Below are 20,279 nucleotides of genomic sequence, written 5' to 3'. Positions count from 1 at the left end.
CACAGCTGTGCATCAATTTCCAATGGTGCCTAATTGGGACCGCCTTACTGAAAAACACAATGGAGAAATTATATTTAGATCTGTTTTTCCTATTTTTTCTTATCCTTTTTCTAGAAACTACTTTCACAGTGGAAAGATACTTTGTACAGTCCGCCAACCCCCAAATTTTTAAAAACTTTTTGTTTAATTGAAATGTAAATTAATGAATGCATATTAGTAAGAATTAAGCTGCTAGTTCATTTCTGAGACAGTTGACAGCACTTGGATCCTGCCAACACATCTGACGCATGCATCAGTAGTTTACTCATACTCACCCTTTCACGGTATACTGCTTTAATGATAAGGAAACTCAAATCTAAAGCTCCAGGGTATGAGCCACTTGCAACAGGGGTCAGGAAGAAATTTATCCTATGTGCAACATTGTGCATTTAGCCAGGTGCACTTTGTGTGACTTTTTTTTCCTTACTCTGGGGCATCAGTTATTGATCCCTGCTAGATGGGCCAGGTAGCTGATCCAGTATGTCAAAGTCTGTGACTTACGATGGCTGCTTTTTTTTTTCCTATAGTCTGCATTGTAGGTCTGGTCTAAACAGAGTTGCACTGGTTTAACTAAAGTTGTGATTTTAAACTAATTTAGTAAATAGCACAAACTCGCACATGGAAACTCTTAAAGAGATTTAAATCTGGTTTATAGTTTGTCATGCATCTGTAAACTAAACCAGTTTAAAACTGGTTTAACTAAATCAGTTTTTTATTTGATTTTTAGATAAATCAGTGTAACTTCTGTTTAGTAAGGTTCTCTATAGACAAGACCTTAGTGTAGCATCCTCAATCTCCATTATTTAAGCAATGAGTGCGTTAGTTATGAGTACTTTCTTGATCAGTTAAAGACTAGATCAGAGCATTAAAGTCACAGGACAAAAATAGTGATTTGTCTAATAACAATGACTCAGAAATGGCTATTAGAAGGACACTCTCAAATGATTTAAGCAAACTTTATCTGTTTCCAAATAACATCTTAGTTAATTAGTGACCCTGTCAATTTAAAATCTAGACAATTATTTTAGAAATGAAGTAAAAGAACTCTTGGACACTACACCTGCCTCTGGACATCTTGACAGTTTTTGTGGTTGAGCAGACCCATTTTCCTATTTTCCAGAAAAGATTTTTCTCTTTCCAGTTGCTTTGTTAAAAACTCACAAAACAACAAAGGAAAGGTAAAATGACTACACACAAATAGGGAGTGGGGGGAAGAGAGAAGAATATTTTCCCCTAATGTCTCTTAATCATAGTGATCTCAGATGTTACAAGTAGTCGGTGTTTAAAAAAAAAAAAATCAAATGTGTTTTTTAAGATGTCACTTGAAAATGAAAAGAGTTTAATTTTTTTATTTAGTTTTCACTATTTATGGCCCTGATTCTTCAGAGACCTATATGCAAGCTTCACTTTACACATGTGAATAGTCCCACTGACTCAACTGGGACCACTCCTGTGCATAAATGTAAGCACATGCATAGGTCTTTGCAGGATCAGGGCCTACGTTTGCTTACCTTTTGCATTTTGCTCACTTTGAAGTAGAAGAGTAGAGGTGGTGGTTGTTTTTTAGTCAGTTTCACTTTCTGATTATTTTGAAGTAGCATAGTGCTGCCAAGTACAGTGGGGTGTTTGCCTTAAAATTCCAGTGGCAACAGTTAAATAATGAAAACAATTCTATTGGCCTTTATTTTTCCAAAAACTGAATTTTACAAAATCAGTATTTTGGCCTGAATGGGACCTGACGGTCCCTTTAAAGTTATTCTAAATCTCTTATGTTAAAATTTCTTGGAAAGTATTTTTGTTTTCCCTTACTCTGTGATTTCACTGAGGTTCTTAACCTTGCTCAGTTTAAGAACCACTTTTCAACCAATCCACATTCAGTGTCCTTGGGATTACAGTTTTAATAGTTGTAAAGGGTAATAATACCCACTTTGTGACAAATAATCTAATGAATTCTGGTACGGCAGGTTCTGTGGCCCTAAATCCATTGACCATGCTAAGGGTCACTGCAGTACATTTCCTAGGATGAAGCAGCATGCTTCCCAGTAGCTAGTCTGCCTGCTGCTTTCCTGTTAGAATTCAGCATGCCAAACCCACAGCACCCCTGTCTCTCCTGAATGGAATTCAAAAAGACACTTAAATTTCCATAAATAAATTAGGAATTCAGTGCCTTCTTCCGGCTAATCAGGGCAGGCTGATAAACCTTGCTAGCTGTTTAATAAATGAATTGTGACTGATTACCTATTAATATGGACGCCTCAGGAATTCACCCTGGGGGAAGCAGAGCAGTGAAATAGAGAGGGGCACGGCCCCCTGGGAAATCAGAGCTTCATGTTTGCAGCTTAAATATCTCTGTGAAGTATCAATAAGGAGGTAATTGAATTTTGAACACAAACATGAGCGCCGGATGGATGAAGGAGAGGGGGGCTCTGATCATCTCTTCTATGCCCCTTCGTACTCCCCTCCCCTTTCCCTTAGAGACCACTCTAGTGAAGATAGATGCTAAATCCATTAAATAAAGATTAGACTCTGTCGTGGTAGAAAATGGCAGCTTAGCTAGATCCCTGGGCAAATTGGGACCTTTAGCAATGCAGAAAATTAAAATATACATTTTTAACAAGTATGGTATCGGCACTGTAATAATGAGCGCGTGGCTTGTGGGGTTTGCTCACCTTTCAGAGCTGCTTTTGTTTGGCTAGATCACTTCCTCTTGTTTTCAATATCAGCCTGTTTTGTTTCTCTGAAGCAGAGAAGACAGTAGCTTTTTTCACATTCTGTCCTAGTGTTTTCTAGGACCCTGTGGTTTGCTTGTAATTAGAGTTTCATGAGGGAGAGCAGTACTCTGGTATTTGAATAGAGCAATACTCCGTTCAGTTCCAGGATGTCCAGTCATAGGTACTTGAAGGGTAGTTGGAGAAGACAAGAGAAGGGTTTAGAGGCTGAAATAAATGTAGATGCTGTTTTACATGGTCCTTGTTTCTTAAACATAAGGCTTTTGGTTTCTTGTTTCCTTTGTTATAGGCCAAGTGAATTTTTAGTATGGAGAAGGGGGAAAATTTAGCATTAGGACTTGTATCATAAAATGTTAATGTTTTTTGTGTGTGATGCAATGAGTGTATGAAATAAAGCTGAATTGGACCATAAGTGGGTTAAGTGCCCTCCTTCCTATGTATACTTAGACTCAGAATTATGCACCAGGCCTTATTCACATGTGAAAGTGTCACAGTCTCCATTGCAGCAAGGTCCTCAGATGCTCATAATAGGTCTTCAGCTTCCATGCATCTGTAGGGCAGAAGCACAACTGGAAGGAAGAGACTATCTTATTAAAAAGCTTGTCAGTCTAGTTTTACCTCTTTAGGTGAATGAGATGCTCCTGCATCAGAGCTAGACAAAACAACTGTTTTTTCTCTTTCAAATGGGGATAGCTCAATGGTTTGAACATTGGCCTGCTAAACCCAGGGTTGTGAGTTCAGTTCCTGAGGGGGCCATTTAGGGCTTGGGGGCAAAAAATTGGGGATTGGTCCTGCTTTGTGCAGAGGGTTGGACTAGATGACCTCCTGAGTTCCCTTCCAAACCTGATACTCTATGATTTCTCTGATCATCTTTGACCTGTCTGGCTTCAGAGAGCTGAGGCCTAATGAATATTCCCAGCGGGAAAGTTCTTGCTCCTCTGGACATCTTATCCCAGAGGGATTTTTTCTTTGTTTTCTTTCTTTTCCTGTGTCTGCAGCTGTGCTTACATCTTCCTGGCAGCCCTTCCAGGAAGAGTGCAGGCTATGAAGAGAAGGCAAAGACGTGTAAGGCAAGGACTTGTTCCTTGTGCTAGTCCCCTGTAATTCAGTATTAGGCAGAGCGCTTTGCATATTCTGTCAGTCTAGCATATTCACAGCACCACTTCCGTGCCTGCAACCCCATCTCTAACTCCAGCAACCCAGTATGCATAAACTTTGATACCAGATCCATCTGTTGGAGAGTACCCAGTTTCTTCTGCTCCCTACTGAGGGCAGAACAGAAGTTGGCCACTGGCATGGCAGTTGGAAAAAAAACCGTGAAAGTGCTTGGACCTGCTTCAAAGACCACAGATGCAGCAAGGGGTCTAGAAGTCACTACTTCCAATCCCTTGGCCCCTAGGGGTCAGAGAGTAACTATGGGCCACTGGAGACATGAAGCAAGTGAGATTCTATTCCCTTTCCATCTGCTTCCTTCCCTCCCCATCTGACAAATGGACACCCCAGTCCTGGATCCCAGTGGCTTACTCAGTTGTCTCCTGGCCTGGAGATTCCCCAGATTGAGTCAACAGTGATTTCTTCATTCAGCAAAACTTTTTGAGGTGGCAAATTATTCCCTCTGAGCTGGCTCAGCCTTAAGCATTACCCTTCGGTAGCATCCAGCTGGTTATATCCCTGTGGGATTTCTCTTCATGGGCTAGAGCTTGTCTTGTTGAGGACACTGCCCCCGTGAGCAGATAGATTAGGATGCTTACAGAGCAGCAGTTACCCCAGGAAGTGGGCAGTATCTCCCTCTTAGACTCTCAGCCATAACTCTTACCCAAAAGGAATGTCACTGAGGTTATTTTCTTAAAGAAATTACCAGAAAAGAAAGTTTTCTCTGCCTCCTCCTCAATTGCACTCCTGCCACACTTCTGAGAAGGGAAAGAACAAGAAAAGCAAGGGAAAAAACCAACCTCAAAATGGTGCAGAAGTCTGAATCAAACTCTGTCTCATGGAAGAAGGGCCAGGATGAAGCAAACTTTTATGTGTCTTTCTAGCCCCCAGGAGTTCCAGATGCAACAGATGGAAATCTTGAAGACAGCTTAGGCTTCCATCTTGACAGCTATTTCCTGACTTTTGTCAACTTAAAGGAGGCTCATTTGTGTGTTCCCATTTGGCCACTTCAAATTTCTCCACTTCCAGTATGGATCTTGTAATTTCCTCTACTCAATCACAGAATTGGAGAAATGTAGGGCTGGAGGGGACCTCAAGAGGTCATCTAATTAAGCCCCCTGCACTGAGGCAGGACCAAATCTACCTAGACCATCCCTGACAGGTGTTTCTCTAACCTGTTCTTAAAAACCTCCAGTAACACGAATTCCACTACCTCCCTTGGAAGCCTATTCCAGTGCTTAACTATGCTTCTAGTTAGAAAGTTTTTCCTAACATTTAACCTGAATCTCTCCTGCAGCAGATTAAGGCCGTTACTACTTGTTTTATTTCAGTGGACATGGAGAACATGTGATCGCCCTCCTCTTTGTAACACTCCTTAACTTATTTGAAAACTGTTGTCTGGTCTCTCCCCAAGCTCTCTTTTTTCAGGACTAAACATACCCAGTTTTATTAATGTTTCCTCATAGATCTGATTTTTTTAAACCTTTTATCATTTTTGTTGCTCTCCTCTGGACTCTCTCCAATTTGTCCACATCTGTGCTAAAGTATGGCTCCCAGATTTGGACACAGTATTCTAGCTCAGTGATTTTCAAACTTTGTTTTTCCGGTGACCCAGTTGAAGAAAATTGTTGATGCCCATCACCCAACGGAGGTGGGGATGAGGGTTTTGGGGTGTGGGAGGGGGACTCAGGGCTGGGACAGAGGGTTGAAGTGCGGGGGTGAGGACTATGGGATGGGGCCAGGAATGAGGGGTTCATGGTGTGGGAGGGGGCTCTGGGCTTGGGCAGGGGGTTGGGGGTACAAGAGGGGGGTTCAGGGCTCTGGGTTGGGAGTGCAGGCTCGGGGGTGGGGCTGGGGATGAGGGTTTTGGGGAGCAGGAAGGGACTCCAGGTTTGGGGCAGGGGATTAAGGCATGAGTTTCCTGCAGGTGGCTTCCAGTCAGCAGCTCAGCAGGCATGCTAAGCAGGCTTCCTGCCTGTCCTGGTGCCACAAACTGTGCTGCACCCCGGAAGCAGTCAGCAGCAGTTCCAGCTCCATGCGGCTTTCACTCCCAGGCACGCCCTCCCCCCAGCTGCCATTGGCCAGTTCCAGGCCCATGGGACTGCAGAGCTAGTGCTTGGGGCAGGGACAGTGTGCTGAGCCTCATGCCCCCGCCCCCCACCTACGAGCCGGACCTCCTGCTGGCTGTTTCCAGGGCACAGTGTGGTGTCAGAGCAGGTCATTAAAGAGCTCCTAATGCAGCCATATTGGCCTCTTACTATTCTTCCTGTCTTTCTTGAGCATCAGAATAGTTAATTGTTATGCCTTTTTTTAATATTGTCTCTTTGAGAAACTGCCAACTCTTCTGAACTCTTTTTTTCTTAGGTTTTCTTCCTATAGGACCTTACCTACCAGTTCTGAGTTTTTTAAACCAGCTTTTTTTGAAGTCCTTATTCTGCTGCTTTTACGCTTTCCTTTCATTACATTTATGAAATCTATCATTCCATGATCACTTTCACTCAAATAACCTTCCACCTTCAAATTCACAACCAATTTCTTCCAGTTAGTCAGAATGAAGTCTAAAATGGCTGCCTCCCTGATTACTTTCTCTCCCTTCTAAAACAAGGAGTTATCCCCAGAACATTCCAGGAACTTATTGGACATTTTTGTTTTGCTGTATTACTTTTCCATCAGAGATGTGTTGATAGTTAAAGTCTCCCTTTGCTACTAGGTCTTGTGTTTTGGATATTTCTGTTGTTTGTTCTAGAAATGCCTCATCCACCTCCTCCTCTGGATTTGGCAGGTTATCACTCCTGCCATAAGGTCACTCCTTCCTTCGCCACTCTGCTTCACCCCACCTTTGTCTTCATCCAGAGACTTTAAACTGGCCTCTCACCTCCTTCTGGACCTCAGAACAAGTTGTATACATTCTTGATGTATAATGCAACACCACCTCCTTTTTATCCTGCCTATCCTTCCTGAACAAGCTGTACTCCTCTATATCAATATTCCAGCAATGAGATTTATCCCATCAAAATTTAGTGGAGCAAGTTAAGTCATAATTTAGGTTATGTGTTAATACTTCAAGTTCTTCCTGTTTATTCCTCATACTCCTTGTGTTTATATATAGACGTGTAAGGTTTCCGCACTGTTCTCTCTTTTTTTGCTCCTGTGACCTATTGTACTTTTCCACTTCCTCCCAACACCTAGCCTTCTGTTAAGGTCACCTTTATTTATACCTACGTGTAGGCTTTTGTCACTTGCCCCCTTTGAGCCAGGTTAAAGCCCTCTGCACTAGGTTGGCAGATCAGTGTCTAAAAATGTTCTTCCCCTTTTTGGTTAGGTGGATCCCTTCTCTTCCCAACAGTCATCCTTCCTGGAACATCATCCCATGATCAAGGAAGCCAAAGCCCTCCCATTGCTATCATCTGTGCAGCCATGCATTCGTCTCCAGGACATGTCCCTCTGTCTGGGCCTTTACTCAATACCAGGAGGATGGTTGAGACCACTACCTGCACCCCTAACTCCTTCACCATTGCTCCCAGAGCTCTGTAGTCACTGCTGGTCTGCTCAGGGTTATACATGGCAGTATCATTAGTGCCCATGTGGATGAGCAGCATAGAGTAGTGTATAAGCAGAGAGAAATGGATGAGCCTTGACAACTTTTCTGTGACTTCACGGATGTGGGCTTTGGGCAGGCAGTGTACCTCACAGGACATCAGATCAGCAAATGGATGCCTCTATCCCCCTAAGAAAGGAGTCCCTGACCACCCCTACCCTACATTGTCTTTTCTTAGGTGCAGTGGTTGTGACCCTCCCAGTCTTGGGAGCATGTGGCTCCTGTTCCTTGGCCATTGGGGTCTGTTCCTCCCTTCCTACTGCCAGTACAGCATATTGGTTGTTGACCTTGATGGACGAGGGACTTGGTTGTGGGGTAGAGCACTTTCTGCTGCCCAGAGCAGCCAGCAGCCAGTCTCCTCCCTGCAGAGCAGCCAATTCTGCTTCTTCCTCTGGTGCCGCTATATTCTTCTCTAGTTGGCTAGCACCCTCCATGCCAGACTTCTTTATATGTGTTCTGTCAATGGAGTCCTCATTCTCTCAGACGCTACTTAAATGAACCAGCTCCTCCTGAAACTCGTACCTGCTTTCTGATAGACTCCACCAACAGACATCTCTCACAAGGGGTGATTCACCAATTTTTGTCGGCTGGCGCATGCAGATTCCCAGCAAGTCAAGGCCAGGACCTTGGTAGAAGCCCTCAAGGTCAGGGTGCCCCTTTGGCCAGGGCCCCTGGAGGTGCAGGCAGAGAAAGAGCTAGCTACTAGAAGTGGTTTCTTCCCATTGTGGATTCTACCTGCCTTTTGGTCTTGTGTTGGATCTAATGGTATTTACCAAGTTTCTTGTAGACTTTTGCAGTCCTTGGATAGGAAGAGGTCCCCATTTACCTTTTCCTAATCTAGACTAGTGCTAATTGGAAATATATCAAGGGAGATATCCAGTATTGCCATGTGTCATGTGTTGATAAATTGGGATGAGAGCCAACTACAACAAGCTCAGTATATTCTCCTTTTAGGAACTATGACACAATCCATCACAGAGTATTTTTCTCCCAGGAGAGAGAACCCAGGCTTCAAGAAGTAGCTCTGTCAGCCATCATCCTTCCCTCCTCATTGTTGCAAGCCCTAACGGATGTTTTCAGTGAAATGCTGTGATGGTCCTTTCCTAGTTATGGGTTGGTAGGGTAGCATCACCTAGTGGTTGTGCTTAGGCCCATGACTTGTAGTTGGGTTGTTAGTACAGGAGCCCAGGCCCTCCCACTCCATGAGGCTCTGACCCAGGGTCGTTTGAGGACTATCAGTGCTCTGACAGCCAGGGGCTGCTTAAGGCTGCCCTTCATGGGCCATTTCCTATCATTCCCTCTCCCCCCGTGATTGTCCTAAAGTTGCCATCTTAGTCTAGGAGGCATGAAGGATGTCCACTGACCATAAGGCATCTTCTGGTGGCTGAGTGTAGCTGGGGTAGCTCTCCTCCTTTCTCAGGTGCCAACTGCCTCCTTCTGCAGTATGGCCCACCCTCCTGGGCCATGTCAGTCCTAAGGCTTTCCCCTGCGGGGGGCAGTCCAAACAAAATAAAGGGGAATTAACAAAACTCAGTCCATATGAAAAGAAGAGGGGAGTGCTTCCCTCTCAGGCTCTCTGTAGCAGGCTCTTCCTTCCCTCAGGGAGGGACCTTTGGGCAGTTGTTGTGGGGAGAGATGCTGCCTTTCCCTCAGAACTCCTCTGTTAGAGCTTTTGGTAGCAAGTCTGCTCTCTTCCCTGGTCTGCCACCAAATGAGCAGCTCCCCTGCCATTTTTATTCCTTCTCCAGTTGGAGCATTTCCTACAGGTGTGGCAGGGTGGGGCTGGCGAGCCCAGAGCAGTTCCTTAACCCCTGGTTGCCCACTGTGTTGTTTTGTATACCCTGTCACAGATGGTCTCCTGTCAACATTCTTCAGTGGTCAAAGCATCATGAGACCCTTTCAGACCTTCCTTTCATTACTCTCATTATCCACTGGGTTTCACTCCTCAACAGTAGAAATTCTGCTGATAGTTGTCCTGTCGTTTTGATGCACAAGACCTTGCAGATTTACCAGTGCCCATCCAATAGTGGGACCTGCTCAGCTAGTCGTGACTTCTGACACCAGGCTATAGGACCTTATTCAGAGGACAAGACTTAAAGAAAACTCAGCAACAATTGGCTAGTATTAGGAGCAATCCACTGTACCCTTCAAGCTGTATTACCTTTTCTCTCTTACAGAGGGATTCTGTGCATGACTGGCAATTCCTGAACCATGGCCTATGTTAGCAAGCAGAGACAATCCAAATCATCTTCCTTGTAGAAGGAAGCGCTCTTCTGATATCTTGGGCAGAAAGGAATATTCAATTTCTATGCACTTGGCACATAAGAAGAAAATTAACTCTCTAGAAGACTGGCTGAGCTAGTTTCTGATCAATAAGAATAAGATTTTGTCATGGAGGTCACAGATTCCATGACTTTCAGAGACTTCTGTGACATTTTCTTCAGCTTCAGCCCAGGGTGGCATGAGCCTCGTGGCTCTGGAGCCACCGGGGGTGCTGGAGGCACCAGAGCTATCATTCCTACTCCCTCAGCCCCACCTATTGTTTTTAGTAAAAATCACAGACAGGCCACAGGCTTCCATGAATTTTTGTGTATTACCCATGATCTGTCTCTGAGTTTTACTAAAAATAACTGTGACAAAATCTTAATCTTACTGGTAGACCAGGCAGAGCAGGCTCTATATCCAGGGGTCTTTCTTCATTTGACCAAGTCCCTAAGGATGTCATCGCTGGATTTATTTTATAGATTCAACAGAATATACTCAGGTTCTTCTCCAGCAGGAGATACCTGGAGACAGTAGACATAGATGCTCTCTCCCAGATGTGACCCAATATTTACTTACATGTTTTTTTTCCTCCAAAATTTCTAATTTCCAGGCTATTTTGGAAAATCAAGAGGGACAGATAATTCTAATCATCCTTTAGTAGCCAAGGTTGTCAAATCTCTTCAGTATAGCAACCAATATCCCTTCCCTCTGAGAGAGTCATTTCTCCCACAGACTGATCTACCTGCTGGATCCAAGGAAACTAAAATTAGCTGCTTGGCTTTTGAGACATGTTTGAAAAAGGGGTACTCTATCAGTTTGATCAAACCTTTGCTGGTCTCTAGTCTGCCAACATGGCATATTCCCGAGTATGCCCAAGGTTTCCTCCATTCATGTAAATTGAAAGGAGTTTCTCTGTCTCTTGTATCCGTTGGCTATCCTAGAGTTCCCACATGATGGTGTAAATGTGGATTTGTCAACATGTACTGTGCAATTTTAAGTACATAAGAATGGCCATACTGGGTCAGACCAAAGGTCCATCTAGTCCAGTATCCTTTCTTCTGAAGTAGCTGCTGCATCCAGAATCCTTCAGTCAGCAGGCAAGAAGAGAATTTCCAGACATCAAAAGATGCTTATAGTTGCAACATTTACAAGCCTGCCAAAAGTACGCAGGGCTCAAGCATGGGGTCTCAAGCTGGATCTGAATGCTCTCGCAGAACCTCTCTTTGAGCATTGAAGAGAAGAATCTCTCTTTAAGAAAAAACAAGTTGATGACTTCTAGCGATCATGTCAGCAAGAAGGATTTCTGTCCTGGGAACCTAGTCGGTGCAATCCAGTTACTGCACCTCTTGGGCCAATTAAGTGGTCCTCAGGATAGTCTCATGCCTACGATCAACTCACTATTGAGAGCACTTTCTCCTCTCTCTGCCCAAATCCACGCGTCCTTTAGAATTGAAATGACATTTTCTGGATATTTATAGAGTCCTCAACATATATATCCAGCGCACAAAGTTCTTTTGGAAATCCTCAGACCTGACCTGTTCTTTACTAACCATCATATAGAGGCAAGACAGTCTCTAAGGGTTCCATTTCCAGGAGGATTCAATGGACAATCTTAGAAGCCTACTGAGAAGGTCACTCCATATCAGTCTGCTAGAGCTCACTGTTTGAGTGATGACAACATCATGAAGGGAAAGGTATATTTACTTATGAGGAAATGCGTAAAGCAGCAACATGGTCTTTTGTGTAAATTTACTGGATTCTGCAAATGAGAATGCCGTGCTTCAGTGAACGTGGCTTTCGGATCTGACCCACCTGGGAATATATAGTTGTAACTCACAGAAAACATTAGAATGCAGTTTTGTTGTTTTCAGCAAGAAACAACCTTTTCATTGGCTCCGTAGTAACAAATGTTTGTCCCAGACTCCTGTGGTGTTACCTTATCTGACTTGTTCTGTGATTATCACTCTTAGCTATAGACGTCATCTATAACTGGTGGGCTCTTCAGGATGATGGTCCTTCCCTCTTCTTGTTTCTGGTTCTCCCACTACCTGCATGGTGCAGGTAGTAATCATTGCGATGATTTGTGGACCTTCTTACTCAAAGAATTTTTTTTAGATAACATTGATATATTTTCCCATTCTCATGTCCTTGCCAATAAATATGCGTACACAGAACTGCATGCTGACTCCAATGTGATAGTGCTTCCAGGACGAACCATAGCCAACACTGGGTTTTACACCAAGATATCAATGCTCTTCCTGTCAAATTTAATTAAAGGTACTTCTCCATGGTGCTGGATTCCTTGCATCTGCACCATATGCTATTAATCAGCGAAGTAAAGTTTGTGATTACTAACACAAATTCAAAGCTAGCAGGTAATGCAGGAGAGTTGCATCGAATTTTATTGTAGCTGAGTAAGAACCAACACCTTCCCCCTTACTTCTCATCAACGATTAAACTGACTATGTTTGTTTGCTTTTCTGGTCACAGTGGTGGTGCTGGAGAGTAGCTGCTTAATAAGTAGTTGAACGCATACCTTTGGTCTCCACATCAGGACGTAATATGGAGAAGAGATTTGTTGCTGTTGAGAGGTAATAAGAAACGCAGCTCCCACTAACCGTAACTGAAATTGTCCATTTTATCCAGCAGATGGCATTGAAAATGCACCCCCACTACTCTTTCTTCTTACAGCTAAGCAGTGCCTTAACTCTTGCAGGCCACATTTTCCTGTTTCTTTGGTGCATGGTTGCAGATCGCTTCTTAATGTAGACAGGGATTTTAGAGCCTCCCCGCCTAGTGTGGAAGGTAAAAGCTGGCACCTGCATAGATTAATGAGCAAGGAATGTAACACTGGCTTACTGTGTCTGACTGGCAAAATCTCTGCTTTCTGGATTTCATAACATTTCTTTAAATGCCGTAAATCCTAGATATACCCAGCACTTGGACAGCCCTGTTAACAAGCCTCTGTTTCCTGGCATTACATTGTCTGTCTATCTACCTGTCTAAGGTATTTCTTAGTTGCTGATCATCATGGTATTTATGTGCCATGTGGGCAAATAAGCAGTGATATGGATGCTGAGCTTTCACTAAGAGAGCATAATTTAAACTCTCTTCCTTGTGAGTGGTGACACAGTGGTCACCAGCTCAGACCTTGTGTTATGCTCCGAGAAATGGCTGCAGCTTTCTCCAGGCAGTAGCAACGGATGCATTTGCAGATTGAGTGAATCTGAGTCATATGTGGAAGGGGGATGTTAGGTTGTTTAAGATGAATGCCACTTCCTCTAATTAAAACATAAGGACAGTGATCTATGTCAAATGATAACCAGTCATGGCTGAAAATAAAGGATTCTTATACTTCCCCATTCAGGGAATCTCCAGTTCTGCTGCATTTTCCTCTCCTCTTTATGAAATCTCCTCTAATTACCTGGAAGTACATTGCTGAATATACAGGAGTAATATAAACATTGAGCTAATGAAATCATTGAACATAAATAAAAGCTGAAGTATCTTATTGTTCCCAAGCAGCTTGATTCAGGTAAGCTGTGGAAAGGGTCCTTAGATTCCCTTCTAAACCCTCACTGGTGCTATGTAGCCTGCAAGAAATAAGTTAAATTTAAATTAAGAAGTATTCTGTATCCCTCCGCTGGCTCCTTCTTCTCTTATCGCATCAAACATAAGCTACTTGTCTTCATTTTGAGGCCTTTCACGTCCTATCCCTCACCCTCCCTGTCATCTCTCTTCACTATCAAGAGGTTGACTTCTGCCTCCAGTTGACCCATGATGCCAGCCTCCATCACCCACCTGCTAAATTTTCAGATAGGCACCTTCATGCTTTCTCCTATGCTGCCTCTTGTGTTGGGACTCGCTCCCTGTGAACATCCCCAAAGCTATCTCATTATCCTCCTTCAAATCTCCCCTTTGTGTGATGCCTATAAAAGACGTAACAGTCGTTAGGCCGCTGGTGTGCTGATACTACTGCCTGCCGTGCTGACCAGTATTGTTTCATTGTTCCCTGATACTCCCTTGTCAGTTTGTCTGCATCCATCTGTTGTAAGCTCTTTGGGTTAGGGACTGTCTTTTTGTTCTGTGTTTGTACAGTGCTTATTGTAGTTCGGGCCTGGTCCAACACAAGGGGCCTAGGTTCTGTGGTACTGCAGGTAATGTGTCGGTAGGTGTGCCGGGATAGCTAGCCCACAATATTTAGTTGAAAGCTTTTCTCTAAGATAAGTGTTTTTCTTGTTTTTCTATTTGGATTTTGTCTGGCCATTAGTCTCCCTCTGCCATGGCAGATGGGGCAAGAGATCAGGATTTGGGATTCCTTGTCCTGACAAATGACCTCTGTCGAGTGGTCTTCATGGCGGATGATTTGAGGACTCAGGTTCCTTTTACTGGCCTTCCTGCAATAGCTATGCTGATACAGAGGGTGCCAGAAGACTCTTCAGACTCTTTGCCTAAGTCCTTGGAATGACTGGGAAAAGATCCCAATCATTTGTGTGTCTGAGCCCAATATTAAAAAATAATAATACTTAGCTATTTCATGGTGCTTTTCTTCTGTCAGTCTCAAACCGCTTTACAGAGCTTCCGCTATATATATCCTCACTGGGGAAACTCAGGCATCGAGAAGGGAAGTTACTTACATAAGGTTACATGGCAGGTCATTGATGCCCAGTCCACTAGATCACACTGCCTCCATAGCCATAGGAGTTCGTGCATCCATCAAAATAAGTCTTCAGATTCTTTCTCTCTAGTAGAGCGGTCAGATTCTCCAAAAGTTTATAGAGCTGTTTGTATTCTCCTACTCCCAAGAATCGGGTGTGGCGGTGGATAGTTTAGGTCTTGTCCACATGGTGGGGTAATGTGCACTATGGAGTGTGATTTCTGAAGAGCACTAATGTGTTGTGCACTAATTGGTCCATGTAGACCCTGCTGGTGTGTACCTGCTGGTGTGCACTAGAGTTCCCTAACACGCTTTATCATAGTACTATTTCAAATAGCAATATGTTAAAGCATATTATGGACCTTTTAGTGTGCGCCATCGTTGTCTACACAGACCACTTAGTGTGCTTGAGAAATCACATCCCCATACTGTGCACTGCTACACTATGTAGACAAGCCCTTAGTTCACACAAAATATAAAGGAACATCTGAATATGCCCTGCTCTCAGATGGGTCCTTTCAGAGAACTCTTGACACAAGCAAACAACCCAGGTGGGAAGCTGACTGATAAAGGAAGTTAGGTTTCCTGCTCTTAGAAGGAATATAGGTCAAAACACTTAGGAGCAGCAATACCCAAAGAGTAGCAACACTTCGGCTGAGGTTGAATTGGATGCTCCCACCTGAAGCCCTGATTTCAGTTTTGGTTTTGAGACCATTATGTACTTTTGGGACTGAAATATTACATGGTTGATGATAGCACAGAAGGGATTTATTTTTTTAGTTCAAATACATCCAGGCTATGACCAAATGCTGCCATTTCTTCCTACCCAGCATATTGAAAAGTGGAACCTTTCTTTCTGTTCCAGCAGTTAAAACACCTGTTCATATCTTCAGTTTCCCATCCTGGTTATTGCACTTTCTCCAGTCTTTCTGATACCACGTTGCCGCCTCCTCTCAATCACAACAGTTTAGGTGACATTCCACGCCCATCAATACAACCATGTAATTCTCCTCTTTTGAATACCTTAACTGGCTCTTTGCTCACCTTACTCAGTGTAAATGTCTTATCCTTGCCTTTGAGGTCCCATAAAACTCTGTCTCCATGGAAGGTGATCATGACTAAGTGATGGGTATGGTACTAAAACCTGAACAGAATAGAATCTAAAGAGAGCTTGTCTCTTTATCTTGCCTCCTTTTACTTCACTGCTATTGCTAATCTTGACCCCATCGTAGCATGTCAGACCCTTACCCTCTCCTCATTCATATCTTTTCAAAAGACTCACTATTTCTGCAAATCCCACAAACACCCGCATTGAGTGTCCTTCTAATGCCAACATGATAGATAAAGAGAGGAGGAAAAAGAGGCCTGATCTGTGCCTACAAATTAGGTTTACCTAGCTGCATTGCTCAGGGATGTTAATTTTTCTGAGTGACGTACTCTAGCTGACCTAAGCTCCAGTGTAGATACCACTAATCAACTGAAGAATTCTTCCTTTGACCTAGACACTGCCTCTCGGGGAGGTCACTACATTGACAGAAAACCCCATCTCTTCACTCTAGCAAATGTCTACGTTCCAGTACTACTTCGGCGCAATTGTAGCATCTGTACTGTAGAAATACCTTAAGTTAGTTCTCTCTTCTGATCCTCCTGCTTTTTGTTTTATGGATTATTAGGTCTTTGAGGCAGGAACTTTCTTTAATGTTTTGTCTCTCGTACAGCTCCGAGAACACTGTTGGGCCCCTTACCAGCAAGTAGTAAATAATATCTTCTGCTGTCATTATTTAGAGTTATGTATGAAAATGTTTTTTACAAAAAAATTTATAGTGCATTGATAATCAAGCAAAGCTATTAATTAAACTTCAAATTGACATGGACTTTCTTCCTCAAGGAAGACTCATTTTGATAAGTTTGGCAACATCAGATTTTGAAATAACTGTGATGATATGAGCTGAGATGGGGAGAAGGTGTCTAGAAAGGGGTGCCACAAGGATGTGTGTAAAGGGTATTCTTATTAAATAAGCTGGACTGGCAGCAATATCTCTGTTAACATTGCCTAATATTATGCTTGTGGGTTTTTTGTGATTTTTTTTTTTTAATAAGAAGTTGAAATGTGGCATGAAGAGTGTCCTCAAATCAGACTCCTTGAAAAATGTGTCCAGATTTGGCAGTTGTTAGCCACAAAAAATCAGCATTTGTGCAAACAGAGTTTTTACAATTGGTAAATGCTCTGGCAGTGTTCCAGCTCCTGCTGCACTGCCCGGCTTTCCATGTACCCCTAAGCCGTGGTGAGCCTGCTGGAATGTTTCAGAATACCCACATGACTCTGTAACTCCCTGCAGGACACAGAGAGAATGATGACTCTTCCTCCACTCTAAATAAATTCCCTGTGGCCTGAAGTAGGCACCAGGCTGGGAGACAGGAAACCGTGATCAGAGTCCCACTCTTCCTCAGATTGGCCTTAATTCTCAGCATTTTGCAACCATTTTTATTGGCCTCACAACCATTCACCAGAAGGAAAGCAAGTATGATTCTCCCCATTTTACAGATAGGATTACTCAGGTTGCACAAGGTCACTTCTGGAAGAGTCTTTAGCACGTAGTAATTTCTCAAGATAGTATTTAAAAGTGCATTTTTCATTCTTGGATGATCTGTTGCTTATAAATCAGGAGACTTCTGTATGAGGAGAGTTTGAAAAGGTGAGGATTGGTTAGTTTTGAGAGGGGACGTGATATAGGTATATAAAATAAAGACCAGTGCAGAGCAGATCAGTTGAGAGTACCTACAGACTCTTTCTCAGCCCTAAAAAGAAGGGAGATTCAGTGAAACAGAAAGGCAATCAGGCTAAAACTGATAAAAGCAGGGGTTTTTTTACATTGTGCATTGTTAACCTGTAGTACTTACTGCCACAGTATCATGGAGGCAAGAATTTAGCAGGATTCAAAAAAGGTTCAGACACAATCATGGATAATAACATACGTAGTTATATTAGAATTAAGTATTTTTAGGAGGGATATAAAACCTCATGCTGCAGGGTGTCAACTAACCATTCCTGAGGGATGAGAGCATCTTTCTCTGTGGGAAGGTTTCTTCATAATTGTTCACTATAGAGTTTCTTGCATCTTTCTCTGAAGCTTCTGGTACTAGCTACTGACAAAGACAGGATACCAGACTAGCTGGATCACTGATCTGATCCGGTCTATCAGTTCCTATGTTCCATCATGTTCTTGCTACTGCAAGCATGGCAAATTCTCATTTAATATGAAATCACATTTCTGTAACGTGGAGTATCAGTCTTTTCTAGGGATTGTCTTAGATTCTGTTGATAGGATTTGGTACACAAAATTTTACTTTGTGATATAGGATGTAAATTCAGCTCAGGTTTTTGAGTAACATCTCCAGGGAGCACACTATTATTAAACCTTTTCCAGGGTGTCCCCAGTGGCAGCTCTATAGAGCAGGTGGCTTGTATGGCACATGCACATAGGGAGTCAGGAGCCTGTGTCTTATCAGAGCATATAATCTAAAAATCGTTCAGCCTGTTTTTCTCTCCGGGGGAGAGGACAACTACACTAGACTCTTATGCTAAAAACTAATTATTAATCTGCAGTGAACGTTATTCAACACAAATCCCAGCAGAAAAGGGCTGGGTGACGGATGTTTCCGGGTAGTAGGCCAAGCTGTCATTTGGCTTTTCAACAGATAGTCTCTGTGTTGCCTCAGATATTTCTATGCTTCTGGTTTACCTGAATAAATTGAGTGTTCTTAAAGCACAAAAGAAATGTGTACAGTTTCCATAGACTCATGAGGATGTGAAAGGACCTGTAGGGGGACCGTGAGTTTCTTCTTCTCCCTCTAGTGGTGCACCTGGTGCAGGGACTCTTGTGGGGAGTGGCTAGGCTTTAAAAGTGGAAAAAATAGAGAACCGTTGGAGATGAACTGAGGAAGTGTCAATGAGGGTTTGGGATGGGGATGAAGAAGGTTGGGGTGAGGGGTTAGGAAGTATCATTGAACAGAGCAGCCCAGGTGTAGCACCCAGGGTGGAGTTTGGAGTAACAGGAGGGGGAGTCTGAAGTTAATTTAAAAAGAGAATTCTGACCTTTAATTTGTGCAAAATTTCTTGGTATTTTCATTCCATTTATTCCTTTTTCCTTTATTATCCCTCTCTTTCCTCCTATTATTTTTCACATCTTTCTCTACATTGTCCCTTTCTCATTCGAGTCTCTCAGACCCATAGGTCTGTCTGGAGCTACTTCTCTGCGACACTTTTCTTCTTCCCCTCCAAGTGGTGGGTGCAATGGATTGGGTGACATGAGCCAACTGAGATAAGGGCCAGAGGAGGCAGCTATATCTGTCCTCCATAGTGGGCAGGTGAAATGGACAGTAGCTTGAGCAGCAGACCTATGGAACAAGTGAGACATGAGGGAAGAGACTGTGAGGGAGCAGGAGAGACCGAGAAGAAGCAAAGCCAACAGGGAGTACCCCTCCGTCTGAGTATCTGGCAGATCAAAGGGCTGGAGCTCTACCAGGATTCTGAAGTGGGGTGGGAGGGGCAGTTAGCAATTATGGTCAATTTCCAAGGTTCAGGAAGCTAGAGGGGTGGGGTCTGGAAAGGGAGGTGTCAACTTATCAGCTGAGAGCTACAGAGAGGCAGGCTCTCAGCAGAGGCTCCACCCCCTAGCATTCCCCAGCCAATTAGATATTACCTCTCTGCTGATAACCTGCCACTCAGTAGCTCTGAGCCATTATGGTGAGACTTTCCTTTGCAGTCCCCATCTCCAGTTTCTCCAAGCCTGGAAATTGACTATCTTTTGTAAACCTGACCTGGAGTCTGGGACCAGCCGTGGAAACTGGGAAGTGTCCTGTAGAACTTAAGACACTGCATGGTTCTAGTGCTCATTCCTGTTGTATTCTCTCTTCCTCCTTATATTTCTCAATTCTGTACTCCTGGCTTTTCTTCAGTTAGTGTCAGCATTTCTCCTTTCCCCTCATTCTCTTTAAGCATGCTATCTTTGGCTTCTCTCTTCTCTGCTATATCCCTGGGCCACATTCATCCATTCTCACAGTTCAGCTATTGTCTCTACTTTGAGCAGGGCTCAAATTTGACAGAGTCAGTAACTCAGCACTTTTTTATGGCTGACATATTGTTCTGCAGAATCTCTCCCCCCCACCGGGTAAAAGCTAAGTTGCTAATCCTTGGGAGAAAACTTTGTAAATGTGAAGTCAGTATAGACAGATGCAGTGTTGTCTGCCTGAATCTACAGAGGCCCTGAAGAAGCACCTCAGAGAAGTGCAACAATGGGATACATTCACTTTTACCAAAGCATGGTAACTTGCATTAATCTTCAGTGACCTATACTCGAGTTACTTCTCTTAAGTTACCCTAGTTTGAGAGAGGGTAGTCACACAGTGAAATAACACTGGAGCTGCTGTGTTCATACTGATGGCACTAAGACTTCTGGGAACATGTCCCAGGGTTCTTTGCAACTGAAGTAAGCTGAGCCACTCTCACTGAATTGTGAGAGAACTGTCTGTCCTTTTTGGACAGATGGTGAAATTCTGGGAAGGTATTGGGCAATTATCGTCACTGGAGTGACACTTAGGCCTGGGCTACATTAGCGGGGGGGAGGTTCAAACTAAGATATGCAACTTCAGCTATACTATTTGTGTAGCTGAAGTCGAAGTTTCTTAGTTTGACTTCCCTGGCCATCTTCATGGCAGCGAGTCGACCACCACAGCTCCCCCGTCGACTCCATTTACTCTTCCTGCCGAGGTGGAGTACAGGCGTCGATTCAGGGATTGATTTATTGCATCTAGCCGAGACACAATAAATCGATCCCCA

General features: G+C 43.5%; 1 protein-coding gene across 4 annotated transcripts in view; it reads left to right on the top strand.

The window, feature by feature from the left end:
• Nucleotides 1–20,279, top strand: part of LIN52 (lin-52 DREAM MuvB core complex component) — a 149,685-nt gene that overhangs the window by 32,409 nt on the left and 96,997 nt on the right. The gene's annotated exons all lie outside the window — the stretch shown is intronic.

Source organism: Gopherus evgoodei, chromosome 4 (assembly GCF_007399415.2).
Source record: "Gopherus evgoodei ecotype Sinaloan lineage chromosome 4, rGopEvg1_v1.p, whole genome shotgun sequence".
Lineage (NCBI taxonomy): Eukaryota > Metazoa > Chordata > Testudines > Testudinidae > Gopherus > Gopherus evgoodei.
The sequence above is the reverse complement of the archived record's forward strand: the minus strand, read 5'-3'. Positions and strand labels throughout refer to the sequence as shown.